This window comes from Cylas formicarius, unplaced genomic scaffold, assembly GCF_029955315.1.
Source record: "Cylas formicarius isolate icCylForm1 unplaced genomic scaffold, icCylForm1.1 PGA_scaffold_7__23_contigs__length_41026272, whole genome shotgun sequence".
In the NCBI taxonomy this organism is placed as follows: domain Eukaryota; kingdom Metazoa; phylum Arthropoda; class Insecta; order Coleoptera; family Brentidae; genus Cylas; species Cylas formicarius.
This window is the reverse complement of record NW_026844352.1, coordinates 11,730,786-11,754,687: the sequence shown is the minus strand read 5'-3', so window position 1 is coordinate 11,754,687 and position 23,902 is coordinate 11,730,786. Positions and strand designations below refer to the sequence as shown.

At 34.5% G+C, this 23,902-nt stretch overlaps 1 protein-coding gene across 4 annotated transcripts in view; it reads left to right on the top strand.

Moving 5' to 3' along the window:
* LOC132705471 (protein turtle) overlaps positions 1-23,902 on the top strand; it is a 207,336-nt gene that overhangs the window by 36,074 nt on the left and 147,360 nt on the right. The window lies entirely within an intron of this gene.

Sequence of the window (23,902 nt, the reverse complement as noted above, 5' to 3'; positions counted from 1 at the left end):
TCTACCATGAAGAAAGTAGTTTAAGAATATCCAACAACAAATGGACGCTGCTAGTATATAAGGAACTAGAACCTCTGCGAGAAGCCATACGACATAATAATAAAATACTTTCCTCTCTCACAGAAATGTTAGACGATTCTTCTCCTCGTATGACAGCCTTCAAAACAAGTATCCAAACTCATTTTAGTCTTCTAACCAGAATTGCTGACTCAGTCGAAGAAAAATTTTCAGAAATTACTATCGACACTGAAAATTTTAATTTTAGAACTAAACGCGGTTTAATTAACGGTGTAGGAACTATTTTTAAATCAATTACCGGAAACCTAGACTCTACAGACGGCGAATACTTTAATGAATGCATAGATAAAGTAACTAAAGACGAACACGAAATCGAAAAGCTGTTAAAAAATCAAATATCGGTTACATCATCTGTTATAAAATCTTTTAATTCTACAATTCAAAGTCTCCGAATCGACGAAGAAACTTTCAATCAGGATCTAACTCAAATTCAAAAATCTCTCTATGATATTTCGGACACCGTAGCATTTTACGAAAGTCAAATTAAAACACTTAATCTTTGCGAAAGCCTTATGGAAAGTTATGTATACCTAGAGTCTTACCTCAGCGATATATTAAACGCAATCACGTTCACACGAATCAAAGTTTTACATTGCTCTACTATTTACCCACGAGATTTAGTCATTTCTCTTCAGGAAATTTCAAAATCCTTGACAAAAAAAAAATAATTTATCACTACCACCCTATACTTCGAGCATTGCAAGGTACGTAGATATTATGGAGCTAGAAGCATTTCAAACTGAAAATAAAATTGTTTTTGTATCAAGAATTCCCTTAATAGAACCTAAAATATACACATTGCATCGTGTTTTACCTATTCCAATTTTGGACAATCGAACACGTTTATTTCATATAATTGCAACAATAATAAAATATATTGCGCGTGATGACGATTCTTTACTCTATGTAATACCTGAAGATCTAAAAAGCTGCAAACAAATTCGAGTGCATTTATTGGAAGCTTCAGAGTACGAGCTAAACACTGTGTCGAAGAATATAAGAACGTGACCTACAAGAGCCACGCCGTTAAGATTCCATATGATTACTGTTCTCAAATTCCAGTTTCAACCCCCAGAGTTGAAACCCCTGAAACTAATACTTTGCTGTTTCAATTGCCAATGCCGGAGAAAGAAACCGACAATACTCAGCATCGCCGATGGTAACGATCCCCAACAACCTCCGAAGCCAAGTCGAAGACCCCTGCTCCCGATGCAACTCAAATCACTAACTCCGAAAAGACGGACTAGCATCCACCCAGAAGTAACTACCCGAGAAGCTACGCTTTAATTAGTCTACGAAAAGCTGCAGCTAGGCTCCACCTTTTCACTAAATGGGGGAGCTGTTATATCCGGAAATCCTATTGTCCATATGGGTTAAATGCCACCGACCTGCAAGAGTGCAACGATTGCGAAAACGTCGTGTCAACGATATGTCGCAACATCCGCAGCCGTCGACCCCGTCAACGTCAGCATAAATTTATTATAAATACCAATTTCTATTGTAAAACGTTGTCTGATAACATTCTCTCATCACGAGGTTATTATGTCCATTTTTAGTTTGATTTTAACGGTCTAATAACATTCTCTCGTCACGAGGTTATTACGTCCAATTTCATTTTGATTTTTATTTTAATTTAAAGTTAATAAATATATTTTTTAAAAAAGTTATTTTTGAAAAGTGAAATATAAAATATATATATATATATATATATATATATATATATATATATATATATATATATATATATATATATATATATATATATATATATATATATATATATATATATATATATATATATATATATATATATATATATATATATATATATATATATATATATATATATATTCTCACGTATTGATTCACGGATGGAAAAATGTGATGACACTATATTCCGGGATATCATCCGTTCGCTCGTTGAACTCCGACTGGAATCCTGCATCCGACTGGAATCCTGCAAATCTTGCATCCGACTGGAATCCTGCATATATATATATATATATATATATATATATATATATATATATATATATATATATATATATATATATATATATATATATATATATATATATATATATATATATATATATATATATATATATATATATATATATATATATATATATATATATATATATATATATATATATTTTTAGCGTGAAAACTTACTTTATGACTAACTTGACTAACATTCGTTATACTAACACTTCCCTTAGGTATAAATTCCATTTTAATTATTGTGGATGGATTGTAGGCTAATTTGGCGAACATTTTCCCGACTACTGTCCTGGTGTCCCTGGAAATGTAATCTTGTTACCTATTCATCGATCTGTCACCCATGAGCCAGGTTCACGTAAAGCGGATCAACAAAATTTAATTATCAGCAAAGTTACCATTACTATTCATTTCCTTTTTACTATTCATTTCCTTTGCACTACGGATTATCTCAGTAAGATATAATTGGTCCAATTTTGGCTCTAGATAATTAGTTTAGTGAAGCTATCGAAGGATATTTCAGAATAAAACTGAACACTGGCATTATTAAGGTAATGATTTATTTATTCGAGAGAGATGTATACAATATAAATAATGGACTAGGTTTAAAAATCATAATTACTTTTGCTAATAAAGGTCATAAGTTTATATTCGAAACCTTGAAATCATAAGAAATTGATTTTCTTTAAACCTATCTAAAGCCCATTGTTTGCATTAACAACGAGATAAATATTTGACAATTCAAAACTAAAATGGTTTCACGTACAACACGGTTTACTTATTCATTGTAATTTCTATCCTGAAAACGGAGAGTATAATGAAATGCATTTTTAAACTAGTTAAAATAATCTTTATGTTGCATGTACCGTTTCCTGTTAGTAGCAGCATTGTGGTTTACGCTGCGAAATGAAGTTGTTTAAATATTTAACTACGCCTGTTTTTTGCTTTTGTTCTCAATTTACGAGTAGTAAACTTTGCAAAATTGTTTCTCTATTTTTCGGCTTTGATAACAATCGTAGTTCAAAATAAATAAGAACTAAAAGTTCAGATTTTCACGAAATTGTATATTATGACATGACAATTGTTTCGACAACACCGTGTCTTTATCAAATGTGAAGAAAGACACGGTGTTGTCGAAACAATTGTCATGTCATAATATATAATTTTGTGAAAATCTGAACTTTTAGTTTTTATTTATTTTGATGAATGGATTTTCATCAAGTAAAAGCCACCTCATTTCAACAATCGTAGTTTATGAGATATCGTAATTACTAAATTAAAAGTCAATCAATGCCAACTAGTAAACGTTTTATTTTAATTGACAAGAACGAAAAATTCTTAAGTATTAAAATTTAGTTAAATTCAAAATCCAGAACAAAGACAACTTTAAATATCTACAAAGAACATTGTTTCGTTTTTTTTTTGCAAAATAAACATAATACGAACATTATTAAAATAGTAACAATTTATTTTTATTATTTTTTTATTGCTTCTTTTTTTAATTTTATTATAGAACCTGCGATGGCACAACTTAACAAAAACAATAAAACCAAAACCACAACAGGAATCACACAAGGCTATAGTTGGAGCTCTACCCTATTCAATCTGATTATGAATAAATGCAATCTTAATGGCTGCAAATGAGGACAACTTGCATGTTCAAAATAACTGCAGTAAGATTCATTATGTAAATATCTATAAAAAAGACTGAGTACAGAATAGAAAGAAAGTCAATAAGATTTGCAGTGTACGGCCAAACGATAGAGCAGAGTCCTAAGTGCTCCTATTTGGGAGTGGAAATAACAAGTCACGCGGACTGAATCAGAAAAATTCGTAGTTACATAAGCGAACAAAGCAGCCAGAATTGCAGGATACCTGAGAGATATAATATGGAAGAACAAATACATGACCACTGAGAGCAAGGTCCGAATCTATAAAGCAACGGTGAGACCAGTGCTAGCATCAACTGCAGAAACGAGGGCAGAAACGGCGAAAACAAAGAACATAAAACGAACAATAGAAACGAATATGGGAAATCATTAAAGAAGTGAGATCATGAGGGAAGAACTCCAAGTACAGGGATGTGGTACGGTTTGCACAATCACCTTAAGACAATTCTACAAAGATTTTGAATGAATGAGAATAAATGGGCAAAAAGCAATAAACCCAACACAAAGATCTGGCAAATGGTAGTATGAGAGCTGGTCTTCCGCCTTACGGTTAAGACTAGACCCCCGAAAAAACACAAAAGAAAAAAAAGCAGTTAAAAACAGGACTATGTCTTACGAATAGGAGAAAAATAAAAATACGTATATCATTAACGTTTTGACCCACCTTTTCGACTCATTCTGTTGACGAAATTCAAGAAAACATGAAGGTAACGAAATATTTAATCATTTTCAGTATCAGATCAACATTTTTTAATATTCTGAAATTTTACCAGTGTTTCCAGTTAAATTGTACAGGAAATAAACTGTCATGGTTGTATATGGGGCTGTTGAATAGAGAAGTGCGGTTACTAGTAGTTTTAATTTGCCAAGCTTGTTTGTTTCACCTTTTGAGTTGGGAATTAATGTCGTCTTCGACTGTTTTCTTCCAGTTTCAATACAAAAACGATCAAATTAAATCAGTCAAATTCGTAAATGTTAACAAATAAAAAATCTCGATGGTATCTTTTCCAATATTCGCAACCTTCCGCTACAATAGGCGATTATTGATGATCCGACAAGCAAACATCGCCAGGTATGAAAAGAAGGTAAAAGCTCCATTATTTGGGAAAATCTTTTGTCCGGGCCGATCCTCCTAGTTCGATGCGGCGCAGCGCTTCAAAACTTTATACTCCACGCTCATCCGCCTTTAATCGATCATTATTAAACTTTAACCTTGTTTTTGTATCTGCGTTGCTGTATTGAACGGAGTTCTTTTTAATTTTCCGAAGTAAGATTGAAAATAGCGACGCGCCATTAGGTGAACTGACGAATACTTTTTAGTGCAACTCGAAGTTTCAGGATTACTCAAAACTTACAACGCTATAACACCGATTAAAAGATTAAATAGATTAGTTTTGGTTAGTTTTATATTGGATAATGTTCGTCAATAATTGTCTTAGTTTTTGCAATATTTATTTTTTTGAAATATCGATTGTGTGGCCTTTTTAATTTGAATTGATGATTGTGATCCGAAGCACCCCAAAAATACAGATTACGAAAATTTTATACCATGTGTGCATGCATGTAACTCAAAGACAAGTTATAGAAGTCCAAGTTTTTTATAGGGACACATTTTTTTTGAAGAGAGAATAAAATTTCCACCCCAGTTTCTAGTGCTCCAATTTTATGAGAAACTGACACAAACCCAGTTAAACGAAAATTCGCCACCGTTCCCCGGCTAGAGGGTATTTGTAAAAACTCTGCAATTTAGAAATTGCTGCTTAACTTTTGTGTTTTTAAAAATACGTTAAAGTTGAAGAAACCTTTCATAAACAACTTTCTAATCGCTGAATATGAAAGTGGCAAAGGTTTTTATGCAGTGAACATAGATTTTTGCATATTTTTCCATATTTGAAAAGAGTTTAAAATTACTTTTTCAACGATGTGGCACACATTACATTTTGTCTTACGGGTTATGAATATATTTGGGTTCTTATGGTATACGCACCTAATCCGCAATAACAATGAAGAAGGAAAACGCTGCAGAGTTTTTAAAAATAGCCAATGAGTTTCTCGTAAAATTCGTGCTCCAAAAATGGTCGAAATTTCATGATTAGTAATGACAGTCATATTTACAAAGAAAAAATCGCAAATAATTTTTTTCTCTTTTGTTGTGCCTGTGCAACTTTTGGGCCCATTGGGCACATATTACACATCCTAACCAAACTTCATTATTTTGGCCGAATTCTCCGCAAAATTATACACATGTTTTCATCTATATCTATGTCTCTATCATCGATATTGTTGTGAGTTTATTTTTGAGTTTGGTTTTTGAATTGCATTCGAACAAGACGGGATAGAAATGATGTCGTTTAAAGGAACAATTTGGTCGACTTCTGTGTTTTCAAGGTGAATATTTGCAGGAGGTGTAGTCTCATTTGTTTGTTGAGGCTCGTGTGGTGGCTCAAGAAATCTAGATTGTAGAACTTTTGCAGGTGCAAAGTCTTCATTCCAAAATACGTCAAGGTTAAAAGGAAATAATCCTGTCCCTTTTAAACCTTTAATGACAGCAGTTGAATAACTGAATATCTCCAGGACTAATTTTTTTCTCCAGTATGACTTGTTAAAAATTGGGAATGTTCTGAATTAAGACCGGTCATTCACGAGGCAGAAAAGGTCTCATCCAAGAGTTGGGGGCGGTGGGATGAGTGTTAAGGAAGTGTCGAAACGATAATTCCAGTTTTCTTGCAAAAATTGTAAGCTTCAATTTATAAATTTCATTTTATAAATAACTGGAAATGCCTTAGCCACACAATAAATAATTCTTCTGTAATCCATCCATTTTTTGAGCATCTGTAAATAGCACCTGGAGGGCTATAATATACAAATGTGGAATGTAGGTACCTGAAGCATTAGATGCACACATTGCTGTAGTTATTTTCCATCGCTCCCAACTTGTAACAAAACCAACCCGTTTCTGCTCCCGTTCTGTAAGTATTTTAGGTGGACGCTGCACTGTGGCGACGCCGGTTTCATCGCAGTTATAAATCGTATTAGTGGTAAATTTATACGATTCCATAAGTCTAAGTTATTGAAAAAAACTGTCACTTCTTCACGATTAAATGCCGTGATTCGGTTAAGACTAGTGACTTCGGGTTTCCTTAACGCAATATTGAGTCTAGATGTGAATCCCGTTAATTTCTTTTTCTTCATTGAAAGGAACGTTATTATTGTAGGATTTTGCATAGGCATAGGCGCATATTCTCACTTCAGTGGTAGTGAAACAAAAAAAAATTAGCCAACTTTTTAATTTCTTAAGTTTCTAAAAGCTTCTTTTGAAAAATAATTATTTTTAAGTCGATCTTGTATGGTGGATCCCAAATCTCACTGCTACTCTTCTTACTGTTTTTCTTTTACAATGCCGAATAACTACATAAATAGCCGGCAGGTTTTTCTATGTGGGGTAATACCGTTCACGGTCACCATTACCCCAATTACTGTGGCCGGTATAACCTCAAAATTACCAAAACAAATTTATTTGTGCTAGTATTTTTTCTTACGACCATATGGCCATAATAATGTTCAAAGTATAGTTAACTATCTATGAATTTACATTCTTCAATTACCATTAGCCAAATTGACATTACTTACGTTTGTTAACACCAGTTCCTTATCACCTTTTTAATGAAAATCATCCGCACACGTAAGCAGTCGTAACTATAATAAAACTGCATGGAGTTAAGCTTGAAACGGAACTTCCTACGAGCCCGCCGCTGGGTTATATACGGTCATACTCGGAATAGTTGCAGGCTAGGATTACCCCACTGGCCGGGATTCCTTGACTTTACCCTATTATGTGACAAATTTTATAAACGACGCTTTAGTCACGACTGACTGAAGAACTTTATCAACTTGTTGGCATGCTATACTTTTTTCTCAGACTATTAGTTTTTGGGATGCATTTTTGCAAAATCGGATGAATACCTTCACCGAATGACGTGTGTAGCGTCAAAAAAAATCTACCGAAAATATCGGAGCTGTCCCAAATCCATTTCAAAGTAGAAGTAGAAGAAGAAGTAGTAGAAGCAGATATCTGGTTTTTAATCTCTTCCGATAGCAAAAGCCAGTTTCCGATATTACTAAATATCACAACTATATTAACATATCTTCGGGATATAGATGTATATTCTAGAGCCTGTGATTCTGTATATTTTAGAAATATGGCGTGATATAGTATGCCATGTTATATGAAAAAAATGCTTATGACATATATTAAGTATGATTCACAGTAGACTGTTCTAACAGGATAGACACTCCCAATTATGTCTGATGAGAATGTTTGATTTGAATAGTTGATTTTGATTGAATTAATGATTTTGCGAATTTGAAATATAGATAACGAATTTTTTATTTTGTCATAAAATTTTTTATCGTCATCTTATTTAGGGACCGCAAAAAGACGTTATTCTATTTTTATATCAACTATTGTTAGCTCCATTGTGTTTAGTGTTTATACTCTTCGTAACCTACATTTTTCGTAAAAATGAAATAACCACAGAAATGGACGAATTCAGCAGCTGGCCCTTCATTGTTTCAACGTCGAACAAATGAATTTGTGGATTCAATTTCCAAAGACAAACACGGACCAGCAAACTGTAACGATTACCAAATTTCAAATTTTAAATTAAAAGAAGATTCCAATTAGTAGCTATTATGCTTACCGTTTGTGTAACGAATGTTTTCATTCATTTTGCCCGAACTTCCACAAACTGCAAATGAGTTAAGCGTATCTGGGCTGGCCAAATATGCACTCGATTCGGAATTAGTTCTCAAATCTAGTATTAAACTCTGAACCAATCACTGTGTTTATTTTGCTCGGAGGCTTTCTCTGCTTTTTAATGATTGGTATTTAATCTATGTGCAAACATTTGACAGTTTTATAGAGCTGCTAAAATGGCTAAGGCAAAATCTAATGATTAAAACCAGAGTGTCATAGTCATAGTCCTATCTATACAGATTTTGCCAAAGCTTTTGATCTCTCAGGTCGTCATGCACTTTCAAAAATATTTTTTAATGTAAGTAGTAGATTAGTTGTCGCAGGCAATTCTTAATTCTGGACCGCTCGTCTCGGGATATTTTGATCTTAAAATTACATATTCCTAATTAGTCAAAGAAGTTACAGATTTTGCACTTTACACTTTACTGATGACGACCAAAGTCACTCAATATGTTAGCTTATCTTTGCTCAAGTTAATATACGTCTTTTGTAGTATATTGTGAGCAAATTATTGAAGGCAAACATTGGAACATTATGTAAAAGGTGAAAGTTTATAAGAGCAATCAAAATATAAGTGAAAATCGTCTAAAAAATAATAAATAACCTAGAAGAAACGTGGCTGTGTTTAAATATCGCAACGTTTTACTGTCAAATACCTGCATGGCGTTGCCAACATGCCTGAATCGTCTGGAAATATCGGGAATGTCTTTCTTTGTCCCAAAGGACCTATAGCAGAATAAGTAAATCAAGCCAAACTTGGACTTGTGAACAATGCTAGCAAAAGGACAAAAACGGAGCACAACAAAAAAAACCTATACCATTGTTTAAGAATTTTGAAGAACAGCTTGAGATAAATTAAAAGTTGCAAAATAAACTTTTCGAAAGAAAGAAAAAAACTTAACAGAAAAGAACGGGTTGAACATAATAATAACGTTATTACACAGGGTGTACCAGAGATACAGACCGAAAACTTACTAAGGTAGAGAATACCTTGGATCAAAAAATGAAGCTGAACAGGGAAAAGACCAAAACCAAAAAACAAAATCAGAATTGATAAAATCAAAAAGCAGGTTACTACTTACAAGTAGACAATTGGGCTATAATAATCTTTAAGGCAGCAAAGGTGTATAAGAAGCAAAACAACTACAAGTACTTATGGATTGGTAATGGCGACACCTTTTTAAGAAAAGAAAGTTTGTCTGGTTGAAGATATAGATCAACCAAACAAATAGAAAGGTCTCGTGAAAAAAATCAAGCTTGTCTGAGAAATAAATAGATAGATAGATCACTTTGTAACTACTAATGACGGCGATATTCTTTTACTAACGGAGACATGGTTAAATTATCAGTCTTAAAAATTATGGAGCATCAATATGCGTTAAAGATACTATGGATTTTCGTCAGTTGGACAAATCAAATGTAAACTGGGTCTGTGTTGGTGTCGGTGATCGAAATCTTAAAATAAATGTTGTATACAAACCACCCTCGTAAATATTCTATGTAAGTAGCCCGAAAAACACTTGATAGTGGGAGTCTTTAATGTTAATTTATTAGTTCAATCTAGAAATGTAAATAACTACAAATAACTTACTTAACTTAGAAATAACACAAAAAGCATAATAGATCATGTTCTTTCTGATAAATTTTATAACCTTAACTTTAGGATTGCACACCTCTTTCAGATCAAAAATTATTTTCAATCACAATGGAGGATAACATAAAAATATTTTCTAAAAAATTAAAACAGACGTTGAAATAACAGACTATCAAAATTTGAAAAGCAAAGTTAGGGGAAAATTACTTAATCAGAATGTTTCATCGTTTCGGAGTCTGACTGATTCGATTAGAAAATAAAAAAAAGGAGTTTCAAATAACAAAAGCCTTTAAAATTCGCGAAAATAGTGACTGGAGCAACTCCACAAAATGAAAATAAAAGATCCCGGAAATGTACAATTATGAGAAATCGAGTTAACAATAAAATAAAATGTTTAAAAAGTAGATATTTTAAAAGACAGTGAGACAAAAGAGGCACAAACCCAAAAAACAATGGAATTTTATTAATGGATTTTTCAAAGATAATTTAAGTGAAAATAATATTACCTGTATAAAGGGAGACGATGATAAAATTGGGAATAGCTTGATTAATCATTTTTCAAAAGTCGGAGAAACAATTGTCAATAACCTTTAACAAGAAATAGCTCATTTAAATTCCCATCGTATAAATCAAAACGTCTGTAATGAAATCTTTTGTGCTTGTATTTTAGAATTGAAATTAACTACTCGAACTTAAACTTTTGAAACTATGATGGAACTGAAGAAGAATTCTGCGTCAGGGCACGATAAGATAAATGTCAAGGATTTACTATGTCTAAAAGCAGATCTTGCCGATATCTTCAATAAATTGGTCAACAATTTTTTCCTAAGTGGTAGTTTTCCAGAAGTGTTAAAAATTATCGAAATAATTCTTCTTCTATATCTTCTATATCTAGAGACCAATCTGTATCTTAAGCATAAATAGTCAACTAATATGTATGGTGTTCCACAGGGTTCGATCTTTAAACCCCTGTTGTACTCCCTGTACGTACTTGATTTAAAAAATACTGAACTTAAAGCAAGTTAGTTCATTGTATAGTTTATAATAGATATTTATTATATTATTAATGAACACTCTGTGCAAATATTAAATAAGGTCAGAGCTCAATGCACTTTTGTAAATTATTTACGTGAACAAATAAAGTTAAAAAAAAAAACTTGAAATTTTGTCTGGTTTAGGTAGTTATAAACCAAGAAAAATTCAAATTCCGTATTCATGCAACACAAGAAATTACATGAGTCGTATCAGCAATTACATGAATTAATTTAATTTCTTTACGTACCTAAATTATGTACAATGTACAATAAAATATAAATACAGTTGAAGTCATTGACGAAAAACTAGAATAATGTTTTGTAAATTCAGAAGAAGTATTACAATGAAAACCGCTCTTTGCCTCCTGTGTTTTTTAAGTCACTTTAACTGTCTTAAATATATTCAGGTACAATATTTCCAGAATTGCCTCTTATTGTATACACAAACGGTAACAGAATCGGGAGCGTTTGGTCCTCCATGGAATAGCCGTTGGAGGGAGAGCGGATTTCCCTATAGATCAGAGACGTCACCATTTACAGCGCTGGCTCGGTTATTGCATGACCTAGTTAGTTAGATGTCATTCGTGTGAAGTATATTAATCAAAATATAATTAAATCTAGACCCTGCTTGAAATATTCGTCAACAAATTTCCCATTGGGAGTGACCAGACCTCGCTCTCTTTGCTGATAAAAATAACTATTGATTTACCCATGTGTGTTAATTTTATTTAATCTATATGCATCTAGATACGCAAATAACAGATTATGTGTTGATTTTATGTTGAGTTAAATTCCGTTTTTTAAAATAGTCATATCATAAAAAAAAAACAGTTTGTTAATAGGGATAATAATATTAATTTGGGTTTTATTGATGGTAAGGAATAAAACAATTAGGTGCACATGTGTAGATTTATATCCTGGTAAAAGGTCTATATAGTTATTTAATAATAGTTTTTACTTTACCATCCCAATATACCCTCCATTGATAATTTATTCAGCTCTCCTCTAGATTTGCCGTTGATCTTTGCAAATTATAAAAACTGTGGGAGTTTCCAACCAAAACTTAAAAAGTTACAAAAATCTTAAGTTATGAAGTTTGACATTGGAAACCTGTCTAGAATTGGATATTATATTATACTATTTAAGCTTCCCAAAATCTTATGTTTGTATGCTTGATGCTTGATCAGTATCAGCATAATTGAATATTTTAAAGTAGTTTCCAAAATATAATAACATATTGCAAAGGAAAACAAATTTTGTAATTTTTTTAACAATATGACAAAATTGTATTGGTATATCGGTTTAAAGTCTAAATCGGCCTTGATGGCCGAATTTTACTTTCATCGACCCAATGTCTTGTGGTAAATGTGTTGAATTGATACAAAATGACATGAAAGCAAGTAATTATGTTATATTCTCAGTGCCATTTTACCAAATTAATGATTTGAGGCATGAAGATAAAATACAGTCTAATTTGTCTAAATTGCAATCCCAAGCTTTCTAAATCCTATTAAGAGTTGAGTAAACGTATTAATTCAACTCGATCCAACAAATTTATACTTCTAGTTTTCATTAGATTAATCTGGTTGTAAAATTTATTTTATATCCAAAATTAAACACGCCATCAAATATCGCGTATCAAGGACAAGAAACCTGACAATAATGCAGTTTTGTTGCTACTGCCAACTTGGAAACACTTAATTTGTAAGGTTGATCGAAATTGCTGTCATTATAATCTTTTTGAAGTCGAGTTAAATGACCACCGCCTACGCTTACATAATTTCGTATTAGTAGTTGTAGATTTTGGACAATCATCTGAAAGAAAGTAATACACTGCTTCATGCTTCATGATAAACACACGTGGATGGATTGAAAAGTTTCCTGCCTGACCAAGAAAAACGATTTTTCAAACTCCTCAAAATACTGATTTACAGCTTCCACAACTTCTTCGTTGCTATTAAATCTTTTACCTCCAAGCCATTTTTTGATGTTAGGAAACAGGTAACAGTCGCTGGGAGCTAAGTCTGGAGAGTAGGGAGGTTGCGGCATCAATTCAAAATTCAATTCGTAGATTTTGAACGTGGTAACAATCGACGAATATGCGCTGGTGCATTATCGTGATGAAACAATCTTTTTTTCTTCGCCAAATGAGGTTGTTTAATTTGCACTTCGTTCTTCAAAAGTTGCAATAACTCTGCCTAGTATTGTGGTAATCAATGCGTATAATTCCCCAGCCATAACCTTGTTTGCCGATAAAATTGTTTTAGCCTTGGAGTTGGTTTCCCTTTTGCAATCCACTATTTTGCCTGTTTCTTATTTTCAGGAGTACAGTGATGGACCCAAGTCTCCTCAACACTTATGAATGGACGCAAAAATTTGTTTAAATTACGCCTATAATACGCCTATAAAGCGCCAAATTATCTGTAGAAATGTTTTTTCGAATCAGTTTTTGATCGAGCGATAGCAAACGAGGCACCCACACAGTTCAAATGGTTTTGCAAAATATTTCGCACACATGCAGGTCTCAGCTATCACATACACTTTCAAGCTGCGGTCTTCCAACACTATTTGTGGATTCTTTCAATCATTTTTGAAGTTGTGACCTCAACGGGAAGTCAGAGGTATTCACACAGCTCATTTTTAATTCAGAAACCCACTGCTTAATATGCTGGGGAGGCGTCTTCTAGTGTTGAATGCATCTCTGATTTAATAGAACCTTTCAAATAGAACAATTTGAGGACAGCACGTTTTTTTCAATTTTTCAATTTTTACGAAAATAACGTCTCGCGCAATGTGGTCTAAAACGCAAAATAACGTAGTGATTATTCTAAAACTTTTCAAACCAGCTGGGTAGGAATGGTACTGTAGGCCGCTGCTCCAAAAGTGTGGGGATACGCTCGAAGAACTAAAAATGTGACCTTTGCACCAAGTACGAGACAACTGTAAACAGACTCCCAATTATTGTTACACTTATTATCCATTTGTAATTCAACATAATTGTTGTTACGTATGTAAGATATATTTTGTTCGTATCATTTTGAGACAATATGTAATTAAGCAATCCTTCCACACATTTTGTTAATTCAACCTTTTGTGTCGTTAGCACTAGGGGGAGTGTGTGGGAATTTGATCTCTGATATTCTTTTGGTGCCTTTTTTTTGGTTGTCTGTGGTCGGTGGTTTATCGGACGGGCTGACAGGCACAATTTTATTTTATTTTTATGTAGTTGTCGGGGAATAAATACTGTAGTGTGAATTTCCCAGTTTTTATCTGATCGTAATCGGACGACAGCCTCCCGGGCCCTACAAAAGTAAACTTAGTGGCGTCACCTCTTGGTCAGGTCGGAAACTTTTCACCCCACCCTTGTTACACCACCATACCTTAAATATTACCAATTTAATCAATAGATTCAAAGTTAAAAACATTTCATAATAGTTTAGAAAATTTGAATTTAATGATCAACATGTCTCCCTTGTTCGCTAACACGCCGTTTGAATAAGCGAAAAAACCAATTTTTCAAAAATACCAAAAACTGCAAATCAGGGAACTAAAGTTACTAAAGTAGCTAAAGTAGCTACTAAAAGTAAAGTAAAGTTAAGTAAAGAAGGGAGATATTTGGAACATTTGTTAAATTATATTTTATTTTCAGTTAAAATAAAAGGATATGTTATTGACTAACAGAATTGAAACGTAAGAGGTTTAGTAAACGAAAACGAAGTCTTTTAGGATCACAGGCGCACACCGCGAAAATTGGGGGATAATAGAGTACAGAACGCTACACCATAGTGTTTACACAAAAGTGTAGTCTAATAGGGCAATTCTACATAGGGTAAATGTGGGTGAGATGCCGCAGTGGGACAGATGCCGCGGTATACGTTTGGCAACACTGCGACTTTTTAAAAAGGCGCTTGTGTTTCCTTACAATTAGTTGATGGCTAACCTTGAGAACTCCATTACGCCGGTTGAAAATAAACGATTTTCTCAAGAAATATTTCCTGTGTTTGTTAAAATAACGTTCAGGTAAGTTACAAAATTTATTCAGTGTTTCTTGTAAGTTAAAATTATACCTCTAAACGAATAAAATTTGGTTTGCAATTAACTTATAGGAGATTTAGGATAAGTAAGGTTATGTTACCACCGGGTTTTAATTTCGTGGATCATAAGTGTCACAAAAAATGTGCTGCGGCATCTCTCCCATACATTTGGGATAGACGCAGCAGAAGTTTGTGGTAGAGATGACGCATTAATTCGATGTTTTATTTTAGTTGGATATGCCTCGCAAATATAAACGAAAATCTAATAGAGGAAGATGGACTCAAGAAAATTTGGTTACAGCCATAAATTTAGTACAACAGGATAATATTCCAGTACGAGAGGCTGGTAGAATATGCAACGTGCCAGAGCGAACGCTAAGAAGAAGGTTAAAAAACAATAATTTTGAAAAGGGTGTACAAGGGCCTTCGTCATCTCTTGGCCAAGAATCTGAAAAAAAGGTAGTAGGGCATATTAAAGCTCTTCAGAAAGCAGGCTTTCCTCCCACTGTAAGAACCGTAAAACAAATTGCCTATACCTTGGCTCAACGTTTGGGGTTAAAACACAAATTTAACAATGAAAAAGAAGAAGCTGGAGATCACTGGTACCGATCGTTCATGGAAAGGAATCGTGATTTGAGTTTAAGAAAGGCAGAGGGACTATCAACTGCAAGGGCGGAGGGTATGAATAGAAAAGAAGTTGAAGAATATTTTAAACTTTTAGAAAGCATTTATGAAGCTAACGATGTCTTTGATAAACCAGGTCATGTCTTTAATGTTGACGAGTCTGGCCTTCAGTTAAATAATGTGCCAAGTAAAGTTATCGCAGCAAAAGGTAGCAAAGAAGTTCACACAGTAACGTCTGGGGAGAAAGGGGAGACAATCACCGTTGTAGCTTGCTGTAACTCTGAGGGAAATTTCTTACCTCCCTACTGCATATTTAAAGGGGTAAATAAAAAAAAGGAATTTGAAGACGGCATGCCACCTGGTTCGGTTGTTGTTATGAACCGCAAGTCTGCTTATGTTAATAATGAGCTATTTTTTGACTGGTTGAAAAATCATTTTGCCCCTCGCAAGCCACCAGGGAAGACTGTTCTAATTCTTGATGGACATGGATCGCATATGAGTCTAGATTGCCTCGAATTTGCGACAGAAAATGATATTTCTTTGGTATGTTTGCCCAGCCACACCACACACTATTTACAGCCACTCGATCGTAGTTTTTTTAAACCGTTGAAAACGTTTTTTTATCAGGCTTGCGACCAGTGGATTAAAACACATCAAGGCAGACGAATTACTCGTATGCAATTTGGCACATTGCTAAGTAGTGCTTGGTCTCGCGCAGCTACAGCTGGAACGGCTATTAATGGTTTTCGTGCTACTGGAGCATTTCCACTTAATCCAGAGTCAGTTCCGGACCACGCTTTCAGCGTATCAGACCTGCACGTAGCTCATGCACACAATGTTGAAGACACTGCAACTAAAACCTGCAATACCGAAAAAGAAAACGCTGCGCCGAATCCATCATTAGAAATCAACGTTAAATCGCAAGAAGCTCAACCTCAACCTTCTACTTCGGCTAGCACTGATATCACTCCTGGCAAAATGTTGCAATAAATATCGCCCATTCCTATTCTTTCTAACACTACAAAGCGCAGAAAACAGTCGGCTGCACATCTAACAAGCCCCAGTTATATTGAACACAAAAAAGGGAACAAAACTAAAACCAAAAAGTTCAAAAAGCCAAAAGTTAAGCCTTTAGCTAAAAAAAAAAACTTAAACAAAAAAAAGATTTATCATCGTCTTCTGAGTCTGAGGAAGAAATGCCAATTTGTTCTTCAACCAATGACTGCAGTGATATTGACGAAAACGAATGTGTGGAGTGTCTTGAAAAATACTGTTTAACAAAATCACGTGCTGATTGGATTCAATGCGTTCGCTGTGGATATTGGCTACACGAGACTTGCTCAATATACAAAACCACTTGCAATCGATGTGGAAGGCTTTTATTAAAAGCCGATCAAGTTAGAAGAAAGATGTAATGTTATTTTTCGTAAGCCATCTCTCCCATGTACTATGCGGCGACTCACCCACGTTATGTAGGAGAGATGGCCAAATACATGGGATTATAAAATATATTTTCTTAGAATACTGTTTTATTTAAATTGGTTTTGTTACATATTTACTTTTAAATAAATGTTCTAAAAGTAAACATGTGTTTTTAATTTTATTTTATCTCGATAGGTGTAACAGTTATGAAAATCTATAAAAATGTGCGGCATCTCTCCCACATTTACCCTACCATGTTTCAACAAAATTTGTAAAAAAACTAGAAGATTTGTAAATAAAAATGTTATTTTCGAAATGAAGTAAAGAAAGTTTGATATATTTTATATGTTTTGGTTAGTTAACTGGCCGATCATTCTTTTCGACTCATCTTGTATAATGATGTCGGCCCGTAAATATTGCGACGCGCCGAGCTAACCGAATGGGCTGAGCCCGTCTATTTTTCAAGAACTTGGGCGTACAGTATGACCTGCTATCTATCCACCGGGCTATTATTCAAGGTATGGAATTCGGTTACCGCATCATCAGGTACGGATCATATACGGACAACTGTGGTAAAAATATTCCTAACAACTCCTAACAAAAGCTGTGGTTGTCAATAGTTGTGACCTTTAAAGAACCTTTCAAAATGGCTTGTGTGAAGAATCAGCTCTTTCACGACTTATTGTATAAACAATTTTTCAGTTTTTTGGCATCTATGTAAATACAGATATCTAGCCGCGCAACAGATCATTCAATAAACAACTCTTTCATCTTGATCTTCCAGCAATGAATAATGATGAGTTCGATAGATCGGTGGTCCCACTATACGCACTGTATGTTCATCGCTAGCGGGCCCTGCGTAAAGCGGTGTGCTGCACTCGCTTCGAGTTAGTTGAAAAGAACCGCCGGAACGCTCAAAACGTAAATTATTCAAACGGTTATAAATAGATACGTCATATGTATTATTACTAACTAATAGTGTAGGTAAATAATTAGTGACTTTTTACTTCAAACAAATCAGAATTTCCGAGAAACATGTCAGAATTTATGAAAAACAAGTCTGAATTTTGAAAAACACGCCAAAATTCCTGACATAAGTCTCTCGCAAGAGACATGATGAATCGAAACATCAGATATACAGGATAATTCATAAAAGATGGGCAATTTTTAAACCGAAGATACTAGAAACCAAAGTATTTTGATTCTTTGGCAATACAGGGCTTTCAATTCAATTTTTTCATTAATTTAAAATGTGTTTATAATGTAATAACAAAAAATGGCAATTTTAGTTATTTTTAAATAATAATTACGAATTGGAAACTTGTTTCCACTCTAGAGGGTGGTAGTTTCACCATATTATTTAGATAAATCGAATCCTATTTTTTCCTTCTGTCTGATTCTACTTAAATCATGATGAAAATCTGAAAGAATTTTCAATTTTTATTTTACAGACGGGAGTAGAAAAAAGAATTTACTAAATGCAAGAATTTTAGTTTTCTCGAATGAAATGTGATGTCCGGTTTCGTGATTGTGTTCGGACTCTGCTGATGGGTTAATTTGTCGTAGTCTTAAAGCTTTTTCATGTTTTTCGAGTCTAGTTGATATTTTTCGTCCGGTATCTCCTTTGCCGCATATGCATGGAATGCTGTAAACTCATGGTATCTCAAACGAAATTGATATTCAGATTCATATATCATAATTCATTCATATATCTTAAGAATTTTTGATCTGTGGTCAGTAATGTTTTGAATGTAAGGAAGGACAAATGGCAAGTGTGGGGTTGCTTTCGGACTCATAGTTTTTTGAAGGGTGTTGGTGAAGTATATTTTGTGATGGAACGCTTAATATCTCTCAGATGTTTTGATTCTGGATTCAGTGACTTCGGCTGAGATAGGTTTACGACTCTGTAAACAAGAGAGTTGATAACCGATGATTTTTGGGTAGGATGGTGATGTGACAATGCATTAAGGTATCGGTCTGTGTGCGTAGATTTTCTGTAAACAGAAGGACCCAATGATAGGTCTGATTTTCTAATAAGAATATTTAGGAATGGGAGATTATTTTCTAATTCAATGGTAAAATGTATGTCAAGGAGTATAGAGTTTAGATGGCTAAGAAAATCTTGAAGGGATTTTTGACCACGAAACAGTTATGTCAGAAATTCTGACTTGTTTTTCCAAAATTCCAAAAACATTTTAGCGCTTTTGTATTTCGCACAGTAAGTCGATATAACGTCTTTGTTACAACTGTCCCAAATCACGCATCCAAATGCGACGTCGTCCTTCGGCGACAGATAGACACACCAATCCAGCTGTATGATACGCTGTCGCTCGCAACTATTCGTTAATAAATAAAGGCAAACTCGACACGTCAACGGCAAGTGATGTACGACAGGACAATAATTTGTTGAATACTAATAGCAAAAGCTTAATCAGGGGTCGGACGAGCGATGCCGGCGGGGTTAAATGAAATGGCAACGCCAGGCTTGACCAATTTCTGCCCGGCATGTTTAACAATGGCCGCAAATGCGCGCAGCCCAACTCCCTTCAATGACCGAATTGTTTCGCCGCTAACTTTGAATGATAGCCATTTTGGGTACGTCGTCGCGGTGCCAATTCGTAATGTCGCTGCCGGCCCTATAGGATGCTGATTACTATGGCTCGGAAGGTCGAGCTCTACGCCATATCAATAGAAATAATATTCAACGTTAAACTTTTTAAATAATAATTATTAAAAGCTACCAAGCTTTAAGTAAACAAAAATAATTTTAGTCTTGAGATCTACAAGAAAGGGCGCTAAACTTTTTAAGTAATAATTATTAACAGCTGCCAAATTTAAAGTAAGCGCAAATAATTTTAATCTCAAGATCCGGAAACCATTTTCGTAGTTCTTGAATTTAGTTATAAATCTTTCCCTTTGGTACTAGGATTTGGTGCACTGAAACTGAATAGGAATATTACCGGACCTGATATCTGGCACTCTAGGAATGTTCAAACTTTTGACGAAGTTGCGGAACGCGGGGGGACAGACGTTTTAAGGGAACGGAGTTGCACCTGCTAACGACGAATTAGTTATTCACCAACTTGATGTCCCAAAATGGTTCACAAATAACAAGGAGCTGAAAAAAGTGTACCAAAGTAGCGATTACCCGAAAAACAACCAGGACGATTAATGGTCACAAATATGTAGTGATATGTTACCGCTAATATCCAAAAACAGTTGTTTTTTATAACAGCTCCGCAAATTAGGAATTCTGCGTAATTACTGAAACTCTTAGTGATTTTGCAAATTAACATAAACATTGATACTGATAACAACTAAAAATTTTACAGGAACTATGCGTAATAACTATGTTATAATGGGTATATTTTTTCGATGTATAGAACTTTAAGTTGGCATTACTGTTCAAGATGGGGACCGATTTAACAGCTGTCAAGTGATTTATTCTCAGTTTGGTTGGCAATTCATCATGAATAGGCTCAGTCCTGAACAACTCTTGCAAATAGTGCAATTTTATTTCGGCGGAATACGTATCGCGCACTACGTCCATTTTATCGTCGACAAAATCGTCCATCAGAGCAGTTAATTCGATTAACTATGGAACGTTTTCGCACCACGTTCACTCTTATTGATAACTCGTATCCCCAGAGACGCCGTACGGTGCGTACGGAAGAAGCTATTGCTGCTGTAGAGCATAGCATTGAGGAAGACCCGAATGAGTCCATCAGCAATCGAGCACAGGAATTGGATCTGTGTCAATCCACTTTATTGAAGATTTTGCGGAAGGATCTTGGTTTACGTGCTGACAAAATCCAACTCGTGCAAGAATTGAAGCCAAACGATCATCAAGTAAGGCGTAGATTTGTCGAATGAGCTCAAAACGAGATTGCCGTTGTTCCCGATTTTCAGAAGCGAATTTTGTTTAGCGATGAAGCGCACCTCTGGGTGAATGGCTACGTCAACAAACACAACTGCCGCATTTGGAGCGAAGCTAATCCTCAAGTGTATGTCGAAACACCGTTACATCCAGAAAAACTGACTGTTTGGTGCGCTTTATGGGCGGGTGGAATCATTGGTCCGTACTTCTTCAAAAACGATGATGGCCAGAACGTTACAGTCAATGGTGATCGGTATAGAGCTATGATTACTAACTCTTTCATTCCTGAATTGAATGACCATTGAGTCCAGGAGATGTGATTTCAACAAGACATGTCATACAGCTCGTGCCACAATCGATTTATTGAGAGACACGTTTGGTGACCGCCTAATTGCACGTTCACCGCTAGACTACTTTCTGTGGGGCTATGTAAAGTCATTGGTCTATGCGGATGAGCCACAAACGCTATTATTAGATACATATTATAGGATATAAAGTCGACGATTCATTAAAAAATCACAAATATATGATGTTACCTAATAAAATTTAAAGGGGGACCCTCTAGCTACCGTCGAAAATATTATAAACGCCATTTATAAAATAAATCGTGTTTATAATATCGATTAAATAAAGTAAGAAACTAACAATTTTTCCAAATATTTAAAATATTTGTTGATTTATTGACATTTATGGTTTTGTATGTTTTTAATTTTACTTAAAAATTATCAAGAACTAAAATGATTTCTTTGAAAAAGCTAAAACGGGTTTATAATAGCTTCGACGGCCGTGGAGATTCCGCTTGTAAATCAGGTATTGGATTTATTGGAATATACAGGGCGGGTCAAAAAGTAGATGTCACACAATTTTTTCAATACATTTTCGAATTTATACTCATCTTTCACGCATAATTCATGCAGCATGCTCTATAATCTATATCGTTAATTTGCCTTCGCCATAAAAAGTAAGTGTTATTTATAGGAATTGCTAAAAGAATCATGCGTTAAATATGACACTGAATTTTAAAATTTATTTAAAACAATTGTGTTTCTGCACATGCATTGTTCCTAATTCGCCTCTAAAAATTCGTGTCTAACTTCACACACGTAAATTAAACCTACACAACAAATAAAAATTTGATCAAAACCAGATGTCACACTGTAAATCGTAGCCTTTTCAAACATAGCAGGTGCGATTAATTACCGTTCTTAAATAAGCAAACCTGCTCTAGTTGTGAAAATTAAATGTTAATGTTTTGATCTACTGGCAAAGATAAGCTTCGTGTTGTATTTATTGTTCATTGTGCAGTTTAAAACTTGCATTTCAGTGCCTATTACCGAAGACCATAACCGAGAAGTTGCTGCGCCCATGTCGGGTCATTTTCCTTGTTTGTTCGCTGGAAAAAAACAAACTGCACGTGCAATTGGGTAAAATAGTAAATATCGTCCATTTTTTCTCAATTTTCGGACGTTAACGTTGCGTATTTCTTCGCCGTAAGAGAAATTTTTACCCCAAGTTTAGCTAAGAGAAGGAATTAATCCAAGCTATCGAACGCGTTATTAGAACCTAAGAGTATTAGACAATCGTCAGTAACATGAAACAAAGCAGAAGTAGTGCTGTGAAGAGGTAGAAATTGTTTAGCTCAATTTTTTTCAACAACCTTTGAGACGGTGGGCAATAAACTGATTAGTATAAAATCATTAATGACACTTTTACACTTTTTCTTTGCAACGGGTATAACTTCAGCTGGCTTCGAAGGTAAAAACCCCAAACAAACACAGAGTTCACAAAATGCCTTAATTATTTCTACTCGTTTAACGCACTTAAGACGTTTGTAGCTTAAAGTCTTCTATTTTTAAGCTTTATTAAAAGTTTAAGGTTTTCGGTTAACCAAGGGGCTGAAGGTCTCTTAATAATAATTGTTTTCAATGGAGCATAAATATCAAATAAATAACTGATATAATTCGTAAGAAAATCAACCTGTGCGTTTATATCATCATATATATAAAAAAGATATAAAAGATCCTAGTCCTCCCATTCATAAACAATTCATTATCGAATGCTGAGAAATCTCTAAAGGTCTGAAAAAGGGTTGGATGGCGGTCTCTCTGCAGCTAAGGAGTACAATAAACAATACAGTGATCTGGGATATCACTTGGTTAACTTCAATATTGTCACACATGCATAAATTAGAGGTGACTGGTTCATCAGTAAGCAACCTAGTTACGTGTAGCGTGTTTATGATTTTTTTCCACTTCCTTCCTATTTTGTTCGTTTATTTCCCCGCAATAAACTGACGGGTTTTAAAAGTTCGAACGGTTCCAATTCCCGTGTTTACAGTGAAATAAAATTAATTTACTGTTTACCGAGAAACCGGTATAAATCACACCGACTCCGACGTGGGTCGGATTCCGTCAGTGCGGTTTGTGCCTGTCCCGAAAATCGAGTCAACGGCAACAAAACCAGAATTAACTACCGTACAAAACTGTCCTGTTGACTCTCGATTGTGTATCCTCCGTTGCATCACTCCGTCGTATACGATTTGTGAACGGACTTTCGTTTTTGTTTAATTTAACTAGGAGAGTTCGTTACCATTATTCGTGGAGCTGATCAATCGCAACCACAATTACATATTATCTAGATGTTTCATCGTGCAACCCAGTGTCCAGACAAGTTGATGTAATATTAATAATACTGTAACTTGCCAAATTTAATTGGGATGGATTTCTATTAATGGGCATATGGGTGCAATATCACGATCAGGTTCATTACCAATGTAGGCATATTATTCTAGCTGGAATAGTTTAACTCTATT